Below are 19,291 nucleotides of genomic sequence, written 5' to 3'. Positions count from 1 at the left end.
ATACTTATTTAAAATATAGTTATGGTTACTATATGTTCTGAAGAAGGGTCCCAAGCAGAATTATTACAATTTCCCTCCACAGATGCTGCCTTACTTGCTCAATTCCTAAAACATTTTACTTTTTGCTTAAACATATCTGCAGTCTTGTGCGTCTCCGTAAAACAATGGTGATCTGGTTATTTATTTCATTACTGCTTGCGGGAGTTTGTTGTGATTATGGTACTTCCATTGCAACCGTAGCTGCATTTTAAGTAAGTATTTTGTTGGGCATGAACAGCTGTGGTTGGGAAAAATACCCCACATAAACGCACACATTTTCTTTGTTATCTCCTACTTGGAACGTTGCTGCACTGTGATATAATACCAAACAGTACCAGCTTCTTTTATTTGCCTCTTATTGTAGCATCATTTCCACACTTCAAACAGAAAACATTCCATCAAGTGACCACTGACCAATGTCTGTTTTAATTCATTTATAAGATGTGAGCACTGCTGGCAAGTCCAACATTTACTGCCATTCTTGGTTACCCTTGAGAAGGAGATGGATAGTGAGCTGCTTGAATCAGTACAGTCCATCTGGTGAAAGTGCTCCACAAGAGATTTGGGTCAGGAGATCTAGGATTCTGGCACAGTGACAATCCTGCTTCCACTTTTATTATAATGGTTCAGGGATTCTTTTTTTTTAGAATACAGTGCGGAAACAGGCCCTTCGCCCACAAAGCCCACGTCGACCAGCGATCCCCGCAAACTAACACTATCCTACACACACTAGGGACAATTTACATTTATACCAAACCAATTAACCAACAAACCTGTACGTCTTTGGAGTGTTGAAGCTTCTGGAGAAAACCCACGCAGGTCCCAGGGAGAATGTACAAACTCCGTACAGTCAGCACCCGTAAACAGGATCAAACCTGGGTCTCGGGCACTATAAGGCAGCAACTCTATCGCTGCACCACCGATTCACCCCAAATTATTTCATACATGTACTTTAAAATATTAAAGACTAGCTAGCACCAATTTTGCCTACATATTGAGCTACCCATCTAAACTTGAGTGAGTAGGAAATAACTGCAGATGCCGGTTTAAATCGATGGTAAATGCAAAACGCTGGAGTAACTCAGTTGGACAGGCAGCATCTCTGGACAGAAGGAATGGGTGATGTTTCGGGTCAATGATTGAGTGAGTGCAAGCCTATGAATATATTACAGTTTCCTAATGTAACTTTAACCCCATCTGTCCCTAGAGGTCACCCAAAGCCAAGACTAATAAAGTTTAAATCAAGTAGCATCAACTTAACAGTTAAGTACTCCACTTCATATTATTTTGAATTCAAAAATCATTTTCCAGCAGGAAATGTGCTGTGTGTTATGATTCATTATGTGTTAAACTTAGAAGTTGATGGGATTTAGGTTTGCAAAGACCTGATTCAATGCAAATTTGGGCAATTTAGAGTAGAGAGATGTGTCCACACTGACTGCAAAAATTAACTTGACATTACAGTGCAAAGTGTGATTTCATTGACAGTTACTGCAGTCCCTCAGTAGAACACAGGGTTACCTGGATGGCATCCATTCTGGGACAATCTCCAGCTGGCTAATACTGCAATGAGCAGAGATTAGCACTCAATTTAGAAAGGTTGCCAAATCTTTTGGTTCATTGCCCATGAACTCCAAGCTCTGAAATCGGTCCCCGTGAAGCCAAAGATGTGTAGAAAGGGACTGCAGATGCTGGTTTAGACTGAAGACAGACACATTTTTGCAAATCTTTCATTCATTTGTTCTATATCTCTCTACATCATCTTCTATATCTCTTGTTTCTCTTTCCCCTGACTCTCAGTCTGAAGAATGGTCTTGCACCAAAACGTCACCTATTCCTTTTCTCCAGAGATGCTGTCTGACCCGCTGAGTTACTCTGGCTTTTTGTGTTATAGTTTGACTTTGGGAATTGGAGTTCTGTGTTTTAAAACTCTCCGATCATATATATTGACACAACACCAAATTAAAAACTTCTGTTGATGCATTGGTTGTCAAAAACTTATAGCTATTTTTAAAATAAAACTTTTGTTTTTGAAAATCCTGCAAGAAAAAGACTTTGGTATTGGCAGTCTGAAATTCTCTTGTCTCTAACCCACTTTTTCCGGGTGACACTATTGTTTTAAGAATAAAACATTCTATTAAAAAGAGGTTTCTTCGGAACACAACTGTCAAGTTATAACAGAACTATCTGTACATGCACATTTCTGTAACATAAGTAATGAAATGTTAAATCTATTTGCAACTTAAGTTTCAGCAGATTCTCACCGAACTATAATTTGAATTTATACAAAAGTGCTGGAGAAACTCAGTGGGTGCGGCCGCATCTATGGAACGAAGGAAATAGGCAACGTTTCGGGCCGAAACTTTTCTTCAGACTGATGTAGGGTGGGGGGGGACGGGAAGAAGAAAGGAAGAGGAGGAGCACAGGGCTGTGGGAGAGCTGAGAAGGGGAGGAGACAGCAAGGGCTACCGGAAATTGGAGAAGTCAATGTTCAAGCCACTGAGGTGCAGACTGCCCAAGCGGAATATGAGGTGCTGCTTCTCCAATTTCCGGTAGTGCTCACTCTGGTCATGGAGGAGACCCAGGACAGAAAGGTCGGATTCGGAATGGGAGGGGGAGGTGAAGTGCTGAGCCACAGGGAGATCAGGTTGGTTAATGCGGACTGAGCGGAGGTGTTCGGCGAAACAATCGCCAAGCCTACGCGTGTCTCACTGATGTAGATCAGCTGACATCTAGAGCAGCGGATGCAATAGATGAGGTTGGGGGATGTGTAGGTGAACCTCTATCGCACCTGGAACGACTGCTTGGATCCTTGAATGGAGTCGAGGGGGGAGGTAAACGTATAGTTTGAATTTGGTCACGTTTACGTATGTGTAATCTGACCTGGAGCTGTCAGATTTTCGAAGATAGGTGCCAAAGTTGTAGCATTTGCCTGCTCTTTAATTACATTTTAGTTTGGTATGCATAGGGAATGGATCATTCAATCCTTCAAGTACTAACTAGCTGTGGAGTGAGAGCACTCCAGGAACAGAAGGTTTCACAAACTTGGTGGAAATAAAAGAACAGAGCGGGAAACTGACGGTCATGGTGTGATAGTCCAGGGCTGGATAAGATGTATTCTGTGCTAGCGACACATGAATGGCATGTAGTAGTTATTACAGAGACATGGTTGTGGGGTGACTAGTACCGTGTGCTCAATATTCCAGCGTATACACTCTTCCTACAGATAAGAGCAAAGGGGAAAGGAGATGGGGTGCTGTTGTGAATCAAGAAAGGTACCAGAGGTGTACTGAATCCTGAGGTAAAGGCTGTGGATAGTGATGTGGAATTAATTGGGCCTGAATTCATGAGCAGTAGAGGAAGGAAGATAGGAGTTGGGAGCAGTCTATTGAGCCCCACAATGTGATCTCTCCGTAGGTTGGAGTTTAAACTGCAGTGTCATTGGATTTTGATCTACATGTTGATTGGATATACCAAACTACCAAGGGTATTGTTGAAGAAGAATTTATAATGTCCTTAAAGATTGCTTTACAAAGCAGTACATTGTGAAGCCTACCGCGAACTGGGCTAATTTAGATTTGGTCTTAACAAATGAGGAAGGATTAACATAGAAGATTGGAAAACACAGCACTGGAACAGGCCCTTCAGCCCACAATGCCTGTGCTTTGCAAAGGCTGAGATTAACATACCTCAGTTGCTTACATGTGTTCCATGCATATCCATGTGCCTATCTTAAACACCACTATCATATCTGCCTCTACCATCACCCCAACCAATTTATTCCAGGCACCCACCACCTTCTGTGTAAAAAAAACCCTGTACTGCACATCTCCTTCAAATAAATGATCTTGCAGTTAATAATTTCCTCAGGGTTAGGAACCACAGTTTGATAAAAATCCAGATGCAGTTTAAAAATAAACAGATATTATCTGGTTTATAACCCGAGTCTTCAATTTAAGTAAGGACAATTATAATGGTGACTGGGAAATGGACTGGATAAACCACCGAACAGACAGGTCAGTCATTTTATCGTTCTTTTTCTTGATTCTCTTGGCTCTTGACATGCACATACACATATTAATCAAATACTTAATTTAGGCTCTATTTGTCTGAGGCCAAAAACTATCCCTCATACTTGGGCCTAGTCACAGGCCTCTTCACTGGGCTCTCAAAATCCCGAGCACTTTTCTCTGCAGAAAGGTTGGTCTCCTGCCTCAAGTGGTGCCAATGCCACATATATTACCTTGGTTGGAGTTATCACAGAAGGCTTTAGTTTTTTTTTTTTTTTAATATTTTATTTTATTAGAAGTAAGTACAGTCATATGGCACCAAAGTGCCTAATATATATTTTCATAATACATTTTATGTACAACTTTTTTTTTTTGTTACATTGAAAAAAGATTAGAATAAGAAAAAGAAGTTAGATCGTAAAGGATAGAAAGAAGACTTTAGTTGAACGCGGTCCTCGCTGGCCCTTTTTGAGATCCACCACTGCTGATCGCTTGGAGTCAATTACAGAAGTCAATTAACCTTCAACCTGCACGTCTTTGGAATGTGGGAGGAAACCACAGCACATGGAGAAAACTCACGCAGTCACAGGGAGAACGTACAAATTCCATACAGACAGCACCCGAGGTCAGGATCAAACCCGAGTCGCTATAAGGCAGCAACTCTACCACAGTGCCGCGCTTGTAGGGATGGGAAACCTCGGTCTGCCTCTGTTGTTTCTCTTCTCTGCACCGAAACGTATCTTAAACAAGCACTTATTGACGGACCTGCTTTGTGGTCATTAACGGCGACTCTTGCTGTAGATTATGTGAGCTCAGACTGAATGTCTGACCCAGCTCATTTTATGGATTTGGTTTCTGGATCAGCTTGGGTAACTCCCATTATTCCCAACACCCTGGTCAGAACATATGTTGGCCACAAGCCCCCTACTCCATCCCTCTAAATAAGGGACCCAACTCGAATGGTCGTCTGTTCATTTCCCTCCACAGATGCTGCCTGACCCACTGAGTTCCTCCAGCACTTAGTTTTATGCTCAAGATTCCAGCATCTATAGTCTCTTGTGTAGCCACAATTCCCCTTGATATGCACAGAAACTTTAATTTTATATTATGTCCACTACTTATCTAAGTAGAGGATGTATTTCTCAGCCAGTGCTGAATAATATAACCAGGAATTAGTTATCACATCATTTAATATTAAAAGTACTTGAAGAAATCACAACCCAAAATGTAATCTGTCCACGTCCTTCCACATATGCTGTCAGACCCATGGAATTCCTTCAGAAGTTATTTTCTCTGTTTTAAGCAATAAAAACCGCTGCTTATCTAACACAATGTTTTAATGCTTGATTGATGGGCAGGGAGTTTATGGTTGGCAGGGTTGCATACAATGTTTCAATTCAACAAACCATTTGAACACTGATATCACAAGAAGGAGATCACCGCCACTCAGTCCGTACTAACCAACCTGATCTCCCGGTTGCCCAGCACTTCAACTCCCCCTCCTATTCTGAATCTGACCTTTCTGTCCTGGGACTCCTCCATTGCCAGAGTGAGTCCCAGCGCAAATTGGAGGAACAGCACCTCATATTTTGCTTGGGTAGTTTACACCCCAGCGGTATGAACATTGAATTCTCTAATTTCAGGTAGTCCTTGCTTACTCCCTCCTTCCCCTCCCCCTTCCCAGCTCTCCCACATAGCCTACTATATCCGCCTCTGCCTTTCTTTTTCCCGCATCCTCCCCCCCCCTCCCCCCCAACATCAGTCTGAAGAAGGGACACGACCCGAAACGTCGCCTACTCCTTCTCTCCATTGATGCTGCCTCACCCGCTGAGTTTCTTCAGCATTTTTTGTCTACTCACAATAACCAGTAATCATTGGTCATTCTGCTGGCGAAATTAGTTGAATGTCAACAAGCATAAGCAACATATTGCTTGTGTCCATTGTTATTTCACCATCGCATTCAGGAAATGAGTGGAGGCTGTGTTGGCATCCTTCTAGCCCTGGTACTTTGTTAAAAAGGAACAGCCATTTCTTTGTTCGCGCAACCAGCTGAGATCACTGTGTGTACTCAATGAGATAAGTCCGTTTTCCGAATCTACTTCTTTACAAAAGTAATCTTTGCCTTGCTGGCATGGCCAAATATTGTCGGTGTGTAAATGAGAGATGGTTTTAACGCAATGCACATCCCAACACCACTGCAAGATGAACAAACCTGACATTCCTGCGATTAGCAGGAAGGCTCAGGAACATCTGGCTAATCTGTGATATACCCTGAAGAATATTCAGTGCAGGTGGCCTCCAAAAGTCCAAAGATATGTGTTCAGAACCACTCCATCATACGAACAACTGCTGGCAGAGACAGCACCCCTGTGGCATGGCTCAGCACTTGAGTACCTTACATATAAATTCAGGAAAATTACTTCCTTTGTTTAAGAGGGAACTGCTGGAAAATAGGAAGTAGACAAAAATGCTGGAAAAACGCAGTGGGTGAGGCAGCATCTATGCAGCGAAGGAAATAGGCAAAATAGTAAGATTAAACGAGAACTTACCAGTTTGAAGTTTGATCTGTATTTTATGAGGAGTTACGATGAGGGATTACGTGAAGAAGCCCGCTTCCACGCATGCGTGTCATACTTCAAAGCAGCGGTGTGAGGTCACAGGAACCTATAATGATCTAACATAGTAAGATTACCAAAGAGATACCAGTTTTTGATATGATCATAAGAGGGTGGGAGCGGAGGGCACGTAATCCCTCATCGTAACTCCTCATAAAATACAGATCAAACTTCAAACTGGTAAGTTCTCGTTTAATCTTACTATTTTACTTCGGAGTCACGTGAGTGACTACGTGAAGATTTCAAAGCTCTGTGACCTCATGCCGTGGAACGAGTCCATGCTTCACAAACTGCCTTGGGTATTGGGAGAGAGCATCATTAGTAATTTTAAACACAATTATACAAAGAGTTGTGTGGTATAACGAAAAAATATATAACATTTTTTAAAAATTTGAGAATCATAGCCCTGTAACCTTTCGGGCAAATTATTTTGTTGAACATAAAATGTTTTCTTAATACAATGATATAGTTTGAGTCATGACCCTTTCATGCGGTTTCTTGTAAGAGATAAACAACTCCATTCTCTGACCTCGAATGTTCTTAGTATATTCTATGTATTGTTAGATGTGTCTTGCTATACAGTCGTTTGCCATATGGGTGTACCATAAATTCAAACGCTTGACCCGAGGAACCCGATCTGTTTTCTTTTATTAAATCCTGTATGACAACACCAGTTTCTCGGTGAGATGATCAGGGAGTCCAGGCTCAGTTTGCTTAATGGCTGGACTTGTTGTGCGGTAAATAACACCATGAGCATAACCATCTTCCTGGACTGTTACTGAAGTGACAACGCTGTTATGAGCTACAGGCTCCTCAGCATGTTGAGAAACGACACCCACGTCCCAGATTTCGGAGTACCTGGTTTTCTTACCAGGGGTGCGTTTCCACCGCGTGCCGCTCCGTTCCTTGTGATAGGTAATTGGAGAGTGCACTTGTGGCACTATTGAAGGCAATGTAGCTCCATCGATTATCCTAATGGAGGCTTGTAAAAATTCCAATACGGCCAGAATGTTCTTGGCCTTTTGGTCGATTGTTGTCCAAGCAGTATATGCCCCATTTCTTGATGTGTCCAAGGTACTGCTTCCATGTTGACAGTCTTAGTGCAGATGAGATGAGATTCATCGTCCTGTCTGACAGTGTAGTGGGTCTGTTAGACTCTATAAATCAATAAATCCATAGTGTTATGGCATGGATGACTGCCTCCAGTCACTGGATAAATCAATAATTTTTTGGCAATGTTCATAGGGAACATGGTTCTAACACCATCCCCTGTAAGACTGAAATACCATGATTGAGAAGGTCAGTCGGGTACTCTGAAAATTCCAGATGCCGAGTGTGGTTGAATTATCCCTAGTACCCCAATGATGGGTCCGAACGGGGGAAAACCTCACCCTATGGCTTATTTACATAACAATGCCAAGCTGGTTTACGAATTTTAGTACATAATAATGGGGCTAATGATTGCCCCTTATGTAAGCTCTATATTGCCAAAGTTCCTCTATTGAGTCAATGCCTGCCATATAGAAACCCACAACTGACACCAAGTCTATATCAATAATAAGAGCATCCATCTTAAAATGAATATCTAAAACAAATGTGTTTAGGGTTAAAATCAATGATAATCCTGCAACCCTACTCTATCTTATATTTAATAATATGTTCAATCCCATCTTTTGTGTACAATTCTTGTAGCACCATGTGGGTTTTAGATTGTTTGGTTTATGTAAGGACAAAATGCCCTTCTGGTGTATGATGTACTGTGGTTAATGGGATGAGAAAAACCCTATCAGATAACCCTGAATACTGCTGAGATTATATGAATCTGTAGTGATTATATACCATACATAACTGTAGTGTTGCAACCTCCCCTACCCTCGTAGGTCCCTATTTTAACAGAAGAAAACCCCACCCACCTACCTCCCTGGTTACCGCTGGTTTTGTTCTTTCCTTGGTTTTTTGAAAATAAGGTTCTGGTTTTAATATTTCTTGTTCGGGGTTGTGTGGGAGGTTGAGGCTTCCGCATCTTCCAGGGTGGCCGCCCTGGCCATACCCTAAAACGGATCCTGCAGGTTATATTGATTTCTGACCCTGCTACTGGTATGAGCCACATTTTTTATGGCCTTGCCTGTGGCTGGTATCATGCTCCAAAATAGGCCCTTGCGCTGGCCTTGATGAGCCCCAGTGTCTTGGCTTAGTCCACACACGGTTTTTATTTGCAAATGGTAGCATTTTTGGGATCCTAGTGCTGGCTGAATGGCCGCCTTCCACGTGTAGTTCAGGTTATATTGCATATTATTAAACAGATCTAGTGCGTCTTGATGGTCTTTGGTTACCTACGTTTAGTCCAGGGTGCTGGTGTGTGCTATGATGCCTTCCGTCAATCCCTTGAAGGTTCTCTGGATCTTGAGGTCCTGGTTCCTGATGTTCGTCCATATGCTGCCAAATGCATTGGTTTACACTGGGCACCTGTAATGCCTCACCGTTGCCAGGTGGCAGATGTCTGGCCAGTGTTTGTAAATTTTTCTTGTTGGCGTTTGTGGCCAGACATATAGTAATACTATTGCCATCCTGGATCCAAGTCTACCCATGTTTGACTTGGCTAAAGTAATCGGCCACCATGTCCAGCAGAGTCCCTGCTGTGTTAGGATCATGGGACGCTGTATTACCAGGCTCTGGCCCATCAGGGTCCTGCCTACTCTTTTTTATAGAGTTAGAGATCTCTAGGGTCCCACACGGGGTACCCATGTGGGGCTTAACTGCTGCCCACTTGTCTTTTGTTCTGCGGACCCCTCTTGCAGGTCAGCCCAGAACTGACCCACAGTGCTCCCCTCTGATGGGGTAAAAGCATTGTGCAGCCCTCAAAGAGGTACTGCTGTGGTTTTATCACGTTGGAGCAAGGCTCCATACACCGCTTCTTCCCGCTCCAGCCCTCTCGGGCACTGGTTGCCGGCGGTTTTATGCAAAGTCGGACCCTTCCGAGTCCACTACCTTGTTTTATTTGTGTCTAGCCTACCGCTCGGTCACATGGATCTGGCCGGTGCGGGGCCGACATCGGGCACAGCTGATCCCACTACGGTTGATCCAAGTGCCGCTGGCTGCCCACTGTTCCATGGTCCTCCTTCTCCAGTGTTGTCCTTCCTTCCGTGAAGTGGATATGGCCGGTGTGGAGGATAACTGGCACAGCTGCTTCCATCTATTCCTTTAACCTGACTTCAACGCTCTCAGCACTCCTGGCTGCTCCTTTATCTTAGACCCCTGGGACCCACCCCCGTACTGACGGTACTGGTCCCTTATGGTCGTTGCAGCCGGTCAACCCCACTCTAATGCCCTCAATTCTGGGCACTCCTACTTATATGGTCCTTAGATAAGGGACATATAAGACATTAAAACTGATGATAACAGCTACTATAGTTTTTATATAATATATATAGTCCCTAGATAAGGGGTGTATCAGATATTAAACTGATAAGAACATATACTACACTTGATCTTAGCCAAAAAGCCGAGAAGCGATTATTGTAACTAAAACCCCGCTGGGACCGATCCTGGTACTCACATACTGGTCCCTTGTAGTAGATTGCAGCCAGTCAACTGCAAAGTCCTTTGCTGCCGAGAAATGAACTTTCTCACCGTGCTGGAGCGAAGTTGGGCACAGGTGTTTTTCCCTCTCCGGGAATCGATGTGCCCATGCTGCTCCTGCCGTTGCCAGTTCCTCACGAAGTGCCAGCTGCCACTGCTGCTGTCTGTGCTCCTGCAGCTGCCGGCTGCCACTGCTGCTGCCGCTGCTGCTGCTACTGCTGCTGCTGCCGCTCCTCCGCGGTTCTCCCGCCGGCCTTCTGCACCTTACATGGACCTGGTCCATGTCTGCACCTAGAAAGGTAAGTTGAAGGAAACGCAGGGTCTCTTACCTGCTGTTCCCGACTTTCCTTCTCCCGCCGGTGACCGTCGTTCCCTGTGTCGGGTTCGAGCCGCTTGGACCGACCCCGGTGTTCACGGGCCTGGTCCTTCGCGGCAGTTCCGCAGCCGGTAACCCCGGCTGTTCCTATAGATCCCCTGGACCCTGGTGCTTACCTTGTGAACAAGGTTTTCAGCCCGAACGTCCCGTTCCGACTCCATAAGTGCCGCTGCACTCGCTGAGCGTTTCGAGCCCCGGTACCGCTGGTCCGAGCTGTCTGTCCCGCAGCCTCTGTGCTGGCTGCTAGCGACTGGTCCCAAGCCAGTCTCGTTTGAGACTGGCATAGGGACCTTTTTTACTTTGCTTCCCGCCCGGCCGAGAGGTGAATTTTGCCGGTGCGGGAGCAAAGTCGGGCTCAGGTTGTTCCCCTTCAGGGAAACTCGTGCTGTTGCTGCTGCTGGCTGCTCGCCCTCCACGGGTCTCCCCGCAAGCTTTCCGCAGCCTCCTAAAAGTAAGTAGTAAAAAGGAACGCAGAGTCTCTTACCTGCTGTTCCCGACTTTCAAATCTCCCGCTTGGGGAACGCCGTTCCCCCCTGTGTGACTCGTTGCAATGCGTGTAGCGATATGACACGCATGCGTGGAAGCGGGCTTCTTCACGTAGTCACTCACGTGACTCCGAAGTAAAATTTCTGATCGAGACCCTTCTTCAGATTGATGTGAGGGTGGGGAGAGGGGAGGGGGGGGCAGGAAGATGAAAGGAAGAGGCGGAGATAATGGGCTGAGGGAGAGCTGGGAAGGGGAGGAGAAAGCCAGGACTACCTGAAATTAGAGAAGTCAATGTTCATACCGTTGGGGTGTAAACTGCCCAAGCGAAATGCGAGGTGCTGCTCCTCCAATATATGGTGGGCCTCACTCTGGCCATAGAGGAGGCCCAGGACAGAAAGGTCGGATTCGGAATGGGAGGAGGAGTTGAAGTTCTGAGCCACTGGGAGGTCAGGTTGGTTATTGCAAACCGAGCGGGCGTGTTGGGCGAAGCGATCACCAAGCTTACGCTTGGTCTTACTGATATAGAGCAGCTGACACCTAGGTCAGTAGTCTATCCTTGCGATACAGATAGTGAGGTCTAGAACTGGTAGGGAAATGTCGGAAATGGTCCAGGTGTATTTGAGTGCCGGATGGAAGTTAGTGGTGAACTGGATGAAGTCAGTGAGTTGTGTCTGGGTGCAGGAGGTAGCACCAACCCAGTCGGCGATGTAGCGGAGGTAGAGTTTGGGGATAGGGCCATGGTACGCCTCGAATGCCTCTAACCTGTATGCCTTTTGTGTCTTTACTTTAACGGAGTACAAAGGTGGTTCTCAATAGAAGGATATTAAGAAATGTGGAATTATGCATGTACATTTGGAGGAAAATAAGTTCAATGCAAATTAAACCATTTAATATTCACCACAGACATTGTAACAGCTGTTCTATACTGCATTCACCCGGACTAATTAAATTTTGCCCTGCAATGGCTAATCTACATTTCTTTAATGCCAATAAATATGAGAACTCTGGCTAGTTCATTGAATTTGAACTCGCAGATAAAATCAATGTGGCTCAGAATCTATTCTGGAAATCCTTGTGTTTAATGTAGGTTCAATTTTCGAAGCAAACTGATATGCTGCTCTCTGTCTTAATAAAGTAATGAATGAAGTACAAGCATTCCACTTTGTTCTTGTCCTCCAGCAATGTTTTGTAAACTATGATTAACTTCGCTTTTAATTACATGGTAATCCTGTCAAAGTGTAATTATATATGTTAAAGTATGAGTCAATGCTGCTTTCTTTTTGAGATGTTCCCAGAAATAAAATCGGCTGATCAAACAAATGTCAGTCAATTTGTCCTACTAGCTTTCATCAGGCAGGGTTTTGAGTGTAGTAGTGGAGACATTCTGTTGCAGATGTACAGGGCAGTGGTGAGGCCACAGCATTTTTGTTTACAGAATTGTATTTACTGGTGTAGATCAGTCATTACTAGTTGACCTGATCCATGTCATGTTTTACTGCATACCACTGTACACTCAAACAGCCATTGTTGAGTGTCTCGTATTATCTAGCCTGCTGGTCTAGCCTCTGGTTATATTCTACAGAGGTTGAGCTTACAACACCTATATATTTGAGCTCTGTGTGCTTTCTTATATAAACAACTTATACACATGCATGGATTCTGAAATTTCACATCCCTATGACAGGTACAAAATGTCAACTAAAACTGTGCTCGAAGGAGATATTCAATTTACAACAAAAAGCGCACACTATACACCTGTATATTTATGTATCCGTCGTGCAGTGCCCAGCGGCCCTGGAAATGGTCCAAGGTGCCCGTGGACACCGAGTGCTCACTCTCCAGGGGCGCCTAGGCATGGACACAAGCCCGAAAGAAGAGCAGGCAGTTGGCCTGGGCACCCAAGTCCTTGGCTGCCACCATGACCCACGAATGGCTAGCTTGACCAGGCCCAGCAACAAATTGACCAAGCGATCCCCTCATCAACCCACCCTCTGACACTGGGTGTCAAAGTACGGCTGAGCTATAACCAGAATTTCAGAAGCAGCCCTTTCAAATATTCAAAGTGGTGCTGCAACCTGAAACATCCCATGTACATGTGGTGCATAGACTCATTCTGGCAGAAGAATCTGCAGGCAGATGAAGAGTGCATTAACTGGCTCACACATTTGTTGCATGTAATGGCTCTGTGCACCACTCTCCACCCCACATCCCTGATGTAAAGGGGGCAGAGTATAGCATACAGAGACCCCTAACTGGGTGCAGATGCACACCAGGGACTGGTTGCTCTCTGCAATCGAGAGGATACAGAACCATAGCAAAGAGCCAGCGTTTCCCATCGTCCCAGGAGAAGTGAACCAACATCCTCAGCATCCTGGCAACAAAGGCAGAGGGTGAACCAAAGCAACCAACATGATCACAACATGAAGGCCACTAGTTAGTTAATGAACAGCGCCCTGCCTCTGTAGGAAGGTACTCTGAGCAGACCTGACCAGCAGCCTAGCAGGGCAATATCTTTTGTCTCCACATCCTGCCAGTTCACGGGATAGGTGTCATGTGGAATCCCAGGTGGAAGAGATGTGTGGTATTCCAGGCCGCGTTCTCCACATCCACCTGCCAGGGATCTGCTAAAAGCCTGAAACATTTGACCCAGTTGATACAGTGAGACTGCCCTTGGAGCATTATGTTCAGTTCATCCTGCAAGAATAAAGTGACGAAGCTGGAAAGAGTGCAGAGAGGATTTACGAGGATGCTGCAAGGCCAAAGGCCTGAACTGTAAGGAGAGGTGAGGGGTGATCTTAGAGAGGTGTATAAAATCATGAATGGAAAAAATAAGGTGAACGCACAGAATCTTTATCCAAGAGTAGGGGAATCAAGAACCAGAGCGCAAAAGTTTAAGATGAGAGTGGAAAGATGTAATAAGAACCTAATGGGCAATGTTTACATACAGATGGTAGTGTGCATATGGAATGTGCTGTCAGAGGATGAGTAGCTGAGGCAGGTACAATAACAGCATTTAAAAGACATTTAAACATGAAGGGTTTGGAGGGATATGGGCCACGTGCAGGCAAATGGGGATTTTGGTAAGTAGGGTTGAGCAGAGGATCTGTTTACATGTTGTGTGACTGTGACTCTATGACCAGTAGGTGTCTCAATTTAACAGAAGCTTCCATGTCTATAAAGTAGCTATAACATTAAAGTCAAAAGTCAAGAGTTTTTATTGTCATGTCTGATGCTTGTCCCTCTTTGTCATCTATAATAATGATCTATATCAATGATTTGGATGAGAACGTACATGGCATGGTTAGCAAATTTGCAGATGACACAAAAGTAGGTGGTATTGTAAATTGTGAAGATGGCTGTCAAATATTGCAGCAGGATCTTGATCAGTCGGCCAGGTGGGCTGACTAATGGTTAATGGAATTTAATGGAGAGAAATGTGAGGTGTTGCATTCACACAAATGCACAAACAGACACACTCGCACATGCACACGCACGCACGCACAAACCCACCTCCCCGCCAGGATGAAACCTGTACCATCAGCACCTCCTCTTGAGGCAGGGGTGAACTGCAGGATGAAGGATGTGATCGCCAAGCTCCCTCCTTCGAAGACCAGTACTAAGCTGCTGGGACAAGCTTGAGATCGATAGCATCATTGCACATGCTCTCTGATGGTGAGAGACAGTGCTCACATCCATTCCTGGACTTTCTTACCACTGTAAATAAATTATATCACGTGAATTCACCCTGTGGCGAATGTCAGTGTGGTCACAGCTGAACCTGGCATCATCCCCAATGCCACAACTTAGATATCCTTCCTCACTGTCCATTATACTAACAAGCAGAACAGGTGCACCACTGGGTCACCATTTTTATCCCATAAATAACACATAAGGCAATTACTGCTTTTAGAAAATTATTTTCAACTCTTCTTGATTCTGAGCTTTTGGTGCAAACTTAATTATCTGTAAAGAGACGACCAAATGATTGCACTTCAAGCTCTATGACAAAAATGTTCTACACAATGTATGCAGCTGGACTTCGAACCATTCAGCAAGGGTTGAACTATTTCACTATCGAAAACATCGTTGGCTCAGTCTATGTTGTATGATGTGAAAATGTAGAAGACAATAATTAAAAAATAAGCATTGAATCAATCCAGAATTTCTGTAATTAGAAACATTAGTCTCAGTATTTAGTTTAGATTAGTTTAGAGATACAGTGCAGAAACAGGCCCTTTGGCCCATCAAGTACACACCGACCAGCGATCCTCACACATTAACACTACACTACAGACACTTGGGAGAATGTTTACATTTATACATGCATACCAAACCAATTAATCTACAAACCTGCATGTCTTTGGTGTGTGGGAGAAAACCAAAGATCTCGGTGAAAACACATGCAAGTCACGGGGAGTCACATACAAACTACATACAGACAAGCCCCCATAGTCAGGATTGAACCCTGTAAGGCAGTAGCTCTACTGCTGCACCACTGTACCGCAGGTTGCAGATGGTATAGGCAGGAGGAGGTTTGCATTTGTTGCCTTTTTGCAAAAAATATAGGCAATAAATTAATAAAAAGCATGAAAACAAGTCCTTTGGCCTATTGGTTTGTTACTAACCCATCATGCATCCATTTACAATAATCTCACACTAACCCCATTTCATAAACTCCTGTGATAGGAGCAGAATTATGTCATTCGGCCCATCAAATCTATCTGTCATTCAATCATGGCAATTCTGTCTTTACCTTTTAATCCCATCTTCTGCCTTCTCTCCATAACGCCTGGCACCTATATATAATCAAATATCTATCTTCTCTGCCTTAAAAATGTCCATTGACTTGGCCTCCACAGCCTCTATGGCAATGAATTATCAGTGTGTTCCTTTCAACTCACCCTCAGTTATTATTCCTCACCTCCACACTAAAGACAATTTAGTCAGCAGACAAACTATCAAGCTGCACATCTTTGGGATGTGGGAGGACAGTGGAGCCATTGAAAGGAAACACAAGTTGGAGAACAATGTTTGGGCTAACATGGAACATGGGGACATTAATAACTTTATAAAAGATTTATTTCAGTTGTAATGTTTGGCTTTCAATAATTACATTTATGTTTCTGTTCATCAGCTAAAAACATTGAACATTTTGATTTGATTTGACAGTTTTCATTAGACTTCTGATAACACTTAGTCAAATATTGCCTTGAAGTCAGGGATACCACCGCCCATCATAGGTTTTGCATTCAATTCTAGAGGAAGGGTTTAATGCAATCTGAAACTCAGAAGTTGTGGTAGAAACTACATTCAGCGATCTCATGGTCTTTGAGGAAGTAGAAACTATTTAATGATACATAACATTTTCAACATGAAGTCTTTGAGATCTGGTGTCATTGTATGATATGATTCTTACTCATTCTCAAATCTGCAGAAAAGGTCAAACATTCTGTATATACACAAGGGAAATATTGAAACATAATCACTTTAAAGTTTTTTTTTGTAATCTATTTTCTTCCCTTTGCTCCGTCCATTACTAACCCTTATTGCTACAATGGTTTGGAGCAGAACATCTCTCTTGGCCTGTTAGTGCTCTATTGAAATCTTGCCCAAATTTTACATGACCCACTCAAAACATGGTTTAGTTTAGAGATAGTTTAGTCCGTGCCGACCAGCCATTCCCACACATTAACACTATCCTACACACACAAGGGACAATTTTACATTTGCAACCAAGCCAATCAACCAACAAAGCTGTGCGTCTTTGGAGTGTAGGAGGAAACTGAAGATATCGATGGAAACCCACGCAGGTCGCGGGGAGAACGTACAAACTCCGTACAGGCAGCACCTGTAGTCAGGATTGAACTCGGGTCTCTGGCACTGTAAGGCAGCAACTTTCCCGCTAAGCCACCATGCCAAAAAAACATAAACTATATGTTTTTTCCCCTTGTCCAGACGATTAATTTGGCAACTAACATCTCTTCTGGAGGTGAAGCTGATATGGTGAAACAGATGAAAGGTAAAGGTTCCATCACAGAAGCGTTTTTTTGGCACTGAGGGGGAAGAAGGGGACCAATAATGGATTAAACATCTAAGGGGCCGGACACAATAAACTAATTTGGAAATGGTATGGGCATCACTTGGAAGACTGCCACCTTTGTGCTCAAGGGCTCTGTTGGCACATTTCCAGCCAACAACCTTCTGCCACCAACGCAGAGCTGTTTTTTTCAGCTTTTCTGCGCTGTGGCTATTCAGTGAATTAATTAAATGTAATGTGTATTTGTCAAAAGAGTTTTAAGCACAAAGTGTAAGGGTTGGAAATAATGAAGACACAGTCAGTTAGACTGTTCGTTTGAGTATTGTTTGCAGGTATGTCTTCGGTTACTTGCAGTGAAGGTTTCTAACCCTAGTTGGTTATATTTACTCAGTTGTGCATTATTTTCAAGAAATAAAGTCACAGATGTCATTGATACTCATTTTTAAATGCTTTGTCGGTTGATAACCGTTAGTTTTTCAAGTTGTACTGATCTACTTTGAATTTGAATAAATTGCATATATAGAGAATTTTAAACTACACCAGAGATTCTTGCACATTAATATTAGCACATCTGTTAGTGACTCTATTGTGGGACTTTTGTTATAATTAGCATTGGTTTCAAATTATTGTGAACTTGTATTTTAAGGAGCATTTGTTTTAAATGACCATAAGATAAATACATTATTTAAACTTCAAAGCTACTGCGAGTCTGTATTGACATGTAGAAACAATGAACTGCAGAGGCTGGTTCACAAAAAAAGACACAAAGTGCTGGAGTAACTCAACGGGTCAGTCAGCATTTCTGGATAACATGGATAGGTGATGTTTCAGGCCAGGACCCATCTTCAGACTCCTATATTGACTCCCTGCATTGACATGGCTGGTTCAGCTTCTGCCTAATTCATGATATATTCAATTTATTACATTTATACTTCAGAGTCAAGGCATATTGTCATCAAAAGGACTGTAGGATGACACAGTTAGTGCAAGGACTTAGATCCACTTGCCTTAGGCCTCTTCTGCATGCTCTGTACAAGCTTGCAGAGTCAGTCATAGGTTCTTCATTATCGTTTCATCTGCCAAGCACTTGCCCTAAAATGAGAAAATTTGACCTGATGCTAATGATACACTTGCACCACTACCATCACACTGCAGCCAACAGGAAGCAAATGCCCTCTTCTGGAGTGCTCAAATGCCAAGTACATTTAATGTGAAAGACTGAAATAATTTCTGTTGTTAATGCCTAACGTGACAAAGTGGAGGAACAATTATCATTGGAAATCAATAATGGGAATCTTTCTGTAAAAGTATCACACATATCCAAATGTGAAAACTGGATATTCATGATGTATTATTAAACCGAATCATAGAAGGGAAAGGTATATAACATAATATTGATACCCTAAACGTCACCCATTCCTTCTCTCCAGGGACACTGCCTGTCCTGCTGAGTTACTCCAGCGTTTTGTGTCTATCTTTGGTTTAAACCAGCATCTGCAGGTTCCTTCATACACATAATGCTGATAGGATCGGGTGTCATGTAACACAAGGATAAAGGGTTTCATCTGATCCAATTCTTGGCAGCAATTGGGATAAGATTTGCAACATCTGCTTGTCAGCTTTCACAGTGCAGGACTACTGGAAAATAAATAGGCAGGGGGAAGATGTCTAGAAAGGAGGGCCAACAGCAGACAGGTGCAGTGTTTGTGTCCAGGCAATGCTTTATGGGGATGGGCACAGATTAATGAGGTAATCTGTTCTGACTCAGCCTTTTGTTTCTGTTACAGGTTGGAAATACTGCCAGTCCCTCTTACTGTGGTCTCTAGTGCAGAACAGATCAAGTGGCTACCTTTAATGAAATTATGAAACTAACAACTCACCAAAGATGCAGAAATTGTAGTATCCTTGCTTGAGTATGCCGTTGTTATTTCTCACCCCCCCCCATGAAGGCTAAATAACATCAATTATATTCTTAAAGAAACAACACAACCTGTCATTTGATATAGAATTACAAAAATTACTCCCACCTAGACAACCAAATTATTTGAATACAGAGAAACAGTGGTAGAATTTGAGCTAAGTATACATTTTTATATAGATAGTAGCTAATGATCGAGGAATTGATCAGTGGACTAATTTATTTGGGCAG

The 19,291-nt window shown here is 43.4% G+C and overlaps 1 pseudogene; it reads right to left on the bottom strand.

The window, feature by feature from the left end:
* Nucleotides 1-10,070: 10,070 nt before the first annotated feature.
* On the bottom strand, nucleotides 10,071-10,178 carry LOC129701900 (U2 spliceosomal RNA; annotated as a pseudogene).
* Nucleotides 10,179-19,291: the final 9,113 nt, after the last annotated feature.

Source organism: Leucoraja erinacea, chromosome 11, assembly GCF_028641065.1.
Source record: "Leucoraja erinacea ecotype New England chromosome 11, Leri_hhj_1, whole genome shotgun sequence".
In the NCBI taxonomy this organism is placed as follows: domain Eukaryota; kingdom Metazoa; phylum Chordata; class Chondrichthyes; order Rajiformes; family Rajidae; genus Leucoraja; species Leucoraja erinaceus.
Note: the sequence above shows the minus strand (reverse complement) of the source record. Positions and strands in the feature narration are given on the sequence as shown.